This window comes from Strix uralensis, chromosome 34 (assembly GCF_047716275.1).
Source record: "Strix uralensis isolate ZFMK-TIS-50842 chromosome 34, bStrUra1, whole genome shotgun sequence".
NCBI classification, from domain to species: Eukaryota; Metazoa; Chordata; class Aves; order Strigiformes; family Strigidae; genus Strix; species Strix uralensis.
In genome coordinates, this window is record NC_134005.1 from 3,049,089 (window position 1) to 3,055,088 (window position 6,000).

Below are 6,000 nucleotides of genomic sequence, written 5' to 3' on the forward strand. Positions count from 1 at the left end.
CTGTACGTGAAACAAATGGCCCAAAGCATAAACCATCTGGATTTGGGCAGCAGTAGAGGGAAGCGTAATCAGGAGACAGGGATGAAAGGATTGTAAAGGCAAAAGCCTTTCCTGCGTTCGTTTTTGCCCTTGGGGGGTGCGTGCTGGAGGGCAGGGAAGGAGGATGCAGCTGGAGCAGCGGGGCTGGAGCAGGGCGGCGATGCAGAGCAGCACAGCCCACCCCATGGCACGGCTGCAGCCCCCGTCCAGCCCGGCCCGGGGCTTTGGGGGTTGTCCTCACCAAGCCCTCTCCCATGAGGGGTGTCTCCCCAGCCCCCCGGGGGGTCTTTGGGCACAGCCCTGGGGGACAGGGATGGGGGCTCAAAGCACACAGAGCCCGTGGGGACTCGTGTGCTCGGTGGCCACGGGCCGCTGCTGAGCAGGGAAATGTCTGTGCCCAGTTCTCCGGCCCTGCTGGTGCTGGGGCTGGGGCTGCAGGGACCCTTCCTCTGGGCTGGGGGGGCCCCCACCTCCCCCTCCAGCTCAGCAGCAGGGGGGAAGGAGGCCGGTGGAGGTGGGACCGGCGCAGCGGGACCCTGCGGTGACACACAATCCCATTGTCCCTCACGGCCAGGCCACCCCCGTGGTGTCAGCACGCCCTTCCCCGTGACACCAGTCACTGATCTCTGACCTTGGCCACGCTCTCGATCTTCTCGTTGGTGTGGAAGAACAGCGGCAGCAGCGCACCCTGCACTTTCTTCACCATTTTTTTGGTGTTTCTCCCCACCGCAGTCTTCAATGCACCAGAGCTCAGGGGGACATCGGAGGGTTGAGAGCTGGTGGACGTGGAGCGTGACCTGGTTTTCCTTTGTTCTCCAGAGCGAAGAGCCATCTGGGACGCGGTGGCCGGCTGCATTTAAGAACGGCTGCTGCTGCGCAAGGTGGGGTGACACCCGCATCCTCCTTGTCCGCCCAGAGGGCTGGGGAGTCCCCGCGGCCCCGGGGCACAGCCTGTCGTTTCTCTTCCCTCCTCAGAAAGTGGGAAACTCACCCCAAAAGTCCCCACTGGGGGACAAACAGGGCTTGGGCCAGGGTGGTATCACCTCTGGGAGGTGGTGGTGGACCTCAGGGCTGATCCTGGGCACTGGAGACCCCCCGGATGCCCTCGGGCTTGTTAAAGAATCTCTAGGCTTAGCTTTATTGACAACTCAGAGTTGGGCCGACACCTCAGTGAGTAGCCAATGTCCCAAAGACTTGCACCGTTTATATACTGTATCTGAATCTATTACCTGAGTCCAAAGTTTTGGAAGTTTCCACTCAACCTTTTAGTTCTTGATTCTCATCTTTTCTTAGTTATTAGTTATTTATGATATTATTATCTCACACAATTCTGAGAAAGACTCCAAGATGTTTTACGAAAAGCTTAGGTAGAGTGAGCAGTTTCGATATCCTAAATTCTCTTAATCTAGCAACCCCCCTGTGTTTAGTCAATTAATCATCCTTTGTTAAAACTGCCTCCATAGGATTAGCTTGACTGGGTTTTAGAGCAGCCTTGGGTCGGGACTATCCAAGAAGCGGGCTAAGAACACTTTTCAGGCCTGTTGAGCAGCACCCCGGTGCCTTGGTAATACGACGAGATCGCTCAGTCCCGAACACGTTTCACTAGGCCTTAAAATCTATTTCAAATAGACCAGCGGTTGGATTTCAAATTCTTCTCCAGGCTGCTCCTGCCCTGACTTTTTCAGAGGGGGAGGACTCAGCGTCTCCTCCCCAAGCGGGAGCGGGCAGGATCCATCCCAACGCACCATCCCTGGTCAGGGCCACCTCCAGCTCTTCCCTCTGCCGTCCTCACCCTTGGGTCCTTCCTTCTCTTCTGTTCCAGGGTGTCCGAATTCCCGCCCTCGGCTGCTTCGACGTAGTCTCCAGACAGATCCAGGTTGGAGAGGAGGCCGTGACTATCCACAGGCCCGTCTTTCGCCCGGCCAAAAACCTCATCGTGGTCCGCAACCTGTCGGACAACAAGGCCTACCTGCCCGGTAAGATGGCGGATTAAACCCCAGTTGGCTTCACGGTCATCGCGTCCCTTCCCTGGGGCTGAGAAGGTTCTCGGAAGTGACTCCCCCTCTGTGGAGCAGAGCCCAAAATTTGGGTTTTTTTTCTTCCTGGGGGAGGCAACGATCGTTTTGCCTTGGGAAGCGCCTGCGGAAGGGCCACTGGGTGAATGTCTCCACTCCTCTCGTGTGGTTTTTTTCAGGCAACAAGGAGCTGGAGCCCCTCAAATACTCCAAGGTGGCCGCAGCTGCCTCGGTGTCCCGGCAGAAAGCAGCGGGCTGCATCCAGGGCACTGTGTCCCTCCTCTCTTACTGCCTGGGGAAGGGGGAGAACGTCGCCTTCGTCCTGAGGGACATCGGGGTGCTCCTCATTGAAGGCACAACGGTGCAAATGAAGTTCTACTACGACTTCCTGGAGATGTTGTCTGGGAAGGAGAACTTGGAACAAGTGATTTTCAAGGTCAGTGATTCTGTTTCTCCGTGGCGCGCGTGGGCAGTCCCATGGCGGTGGCCCGGCAGGACACGGCCAGGTGAGAGTTGATGGTCCTACCAACTCTCCCTGCCTCGAGCTCCTCCAATACGGCCTCACAGCCATGTTGAGGACATCCCACCATCTTGGAGCTCCTCCATTGCAGGTCCCCCGGCTGCTGGACATGGTGGTGTCCCGGATGGTACCTGTGGCCTCCCTGAGTTTCTCTGGCCATGTCGTCATCTTTCCCGAGAGAGTACGTTGGCGGCTGTAGCCGCTCTCAAGGTGACATTTGCTCCTTGTGACCCCACGGGTGTCCTCCCATGGGGACACCCGGCAGCCACTCTCGATGTCCCCAGGCCGTGGTCACTCCCATAAGGCAGATTTGATGGGTAGGACCAAGGAATTTAGGCAACACTTCCTTCCCATGGTGGCCTGGACTCTTTGCTGGGTGACTCCTTTTCCCAGGACTGTGCTTGGGGATGGGGCATGGTGGACTTGGGGAGAAACATGGTAGAGTTGGGGAAAAAAACCAGCCTTTACGGCAATGCCAAAATCTGCCGGTGAGCACGGCGAGCGGCAAGGGCTGGTGGTGCTCTGGGTCACGGCGGTGTCTTCTCCTCGTTCCCAGGCTTGAAATGGAGTTTGTGCACAAACCACCTCTCAGGGCTCTTCTCAAGACCTCGAGACAAGTCCCTGGCGAGGATGAGGAGACGAGAAGAGAGTTTCTGCCACCTCTTGGACAAGGTAAAGCAGCTCCCGGCTCCTTTCCACAGTGCGGGCAACCAAATTCTGTCATTTGACTTGGAAATCACCGGCGCTGAGTGTCAAAGGGCTCCGACTTGTGCCAAAGCTTCCCCCCAGCTCGGCACAGCCGTTTGTCCTAACGACTCATTGGCTTCACCAACACGGAGCCCCGGGGTGGGATGCGCCCAAGGGTGTGGTGGGAGGATGGTGATCCAAGGCCGCCTCCTCCCCGCCAAGAAACGACCCCCCAAAAGAGTCCCGGTCACCTCCCCGCTCCCCCTTCCCACACCGGGAGCTGACGATGCCGTCGCAAAACCACGGCAATGGGGAACTGGGGGCAGAGAGGCTGCGATGGCAGCTGCGAGGGGAGCAGAACGGCCCTCTTGGACCTTGGGGAAGGGGCCAGAGCACCCCTGCGTGTCACCGGGGCCGGCAGCGGCCCAGCGATGCTCTTCTGGCGAGGTTTCTCCTCCCAGTTCCAGTGGGATGTCCTGGGTTCGCTGCTCCAAGCTCGCCTAACCAGGAACCACCACAGTTCCGGGAGATCACAGGGCAGAAGAGGAAGAAGATAAAGTCTTCGGTCAGGTGAGGCTGAAGGCTCAGGGCTGGGGATCTGCACAGGGTCGTGTTGCCCAGAGAGGTGGTGGATGCCCCATTCCTGGGAACATTCGTGGTCAGGTTGGACGGGGCTCGAAGTGACCTGCTCTGGTTGAAGATGTCCTTGGCCGTGGCAGGGGTGGGGTTGAACTAAAGGGACCTTTAAAGGTCCCTTTTAACCCAAACTATTCTGTGGTTCTGTGACTTTTCTGACCCAGCCAGAGCCCATTCCCCAGCCCCAAGCACTCGCCGTTCATCACCGCCCATCGGAGGGGTGGGATGGGGCTAGTGGGACCGCCAGTTTCACAGGGCTGGATCTTCTCCAGCCCTTCAGGAGAGCCCCAGCGTGGCCTGGGGACACGGGGACAGCCGTGTGTCAGCTGCGGGGCCTAGCTCAGGGGCACAAAGAGGGTCATGGGGGGCAGGATGCGGCCCCAAACCCAGCGTGTTCCTCAGGTAGAGACCTCTCTGCCGTTGTGTCCTTCCAGGCAGCAGCCGGAGATCTTGGGGGATTCCTCTGGAGAAAAGCAGCCTGGGACCGGCCAAGCCAAGGGCAAAGCTGCACTCAAAGACCGAGTGTCAAAGCAGAGCCGAGCCCAAGTGCAGGCAGCGACGGCTCAGAGCTGCAGAGGAGGAGGAAAAGGAAATGGAAAAGGAGGAGGATGGGGACGAGGAGGATGAGGAGAAGGAGAATGGGGGGAAAAAGGAGGAGGATGGGGAGGACAAGTAAGACGAGGACAAGGAATGGTGGAAAAAATGCTGGCAGCTGCAAAGACCCGGAAAGCCAAGCCCTCCCCTCCTCAGGAGGCCTCGTACTTCGGAACACCCGTCATAGCTGTTTTGTCGACGACGAGCTCTGAGGCCAGCCTGCTCGAGGAGGCCTCCTGCGACGGGCCCAAGTGGCCGCTACGGAGGATAAGATGGAGAGTGTTGTGAAGTTTCCTCCTCAGAACTTCTGGCCCGTGTTGCAGTAACCTGGGAAAACAATTCCGGATGTGGAACTCCGGGGCCAACCTGCTCGAGGAGCCCCTTGATCAACACCCGGGCTTTGGGGCAACCGATGGAGGGATGAGGGGACCCGGCTCCCCGCGATGCCTCGCGCTGAGGAGCAGATCTCCCCGGGCCGGAGAGGCCCTGGCTGGAGCCATCAGGAAAAAGAGGAATAAAAATAAAGGGGGAAAGTTGCAAAAGAGCGTCGACTTTTTTAATCGGTTGCAACCGCAGCAGGGGGAGAAGGGTTTGGCAGTTGGCCAGTGGCGCTGAGATCAGCCCAGCGTGGTCCCATGGGAGGGACCTTCCCCAGGGACCTTTGCCATGGCTGTTGGGGAAAGAAACCGGCTTTTTGGGGCAATAGAGGGCAACCAGGCACTTGGAATGACATCGTGAAGGTCGGAATGTCCCTGGAGGGCAAAGGAGAGGAGGCGAGTGCAGCCGGGGAGGGGTGGATGGCACCTACGCGCAGGGGCAGGGGAGACACCTGAGCTTTCACCCAGTGTTGGGCAAGGAGAGAGCAAGGCTGAGCTCAGCTCTGCTGGGCTGGGCTCACTTCCACCCAGGGCCAGAAGGAGCTGGGCAAGAAGAGAGCAAGGCTGAGCCCAGCTCTGCTGGGCTGGGCTTTTTTCTTCCACTTGGGGTAGAGCTGAGGCTCTTTATCATCCTATTTCTCTCCCAGTTTATCCCATTTAAATCCCAGGTGCCCCCTCTGGCCACCCCGTGGGCCACCCCCAGGGTCCATCTCATTTTTTGAGGCTCAACCCTCACGTTTAGGGCACAAAGCCTCAGTTCTTAGAGTCCATTGTTCAGAGACCAGAGAGTCCATTTCTTAGAGTCTGTTTTTCAGGGACCTAATTCTTAGGATCTGCTCTGGAATTTTTAGGGCCCAAAGCCACGTTTTCATTTTCCAAACCGGAATTTTGAGGGCCAAAACTTTCCTTTACAGAGTCCAACGCCTCAGTTTTAGGGTTCAACCCTTCATTTTAGGTCAAAAACCTAAAATTGGGTCTGACGCTTATTCTTCAGTGGCAAAGCCTCAGTTTTCATTTCTAAAGCCTCAGTTTTAGTGTCCAAACCTCATTTGAAGACACTAAAGCTCACTTCAGAGTCCGGGGCCTCAGTCTGGTTTCCAAACCTTCCTTTAGAGGGCTCAAAGCTTCAACT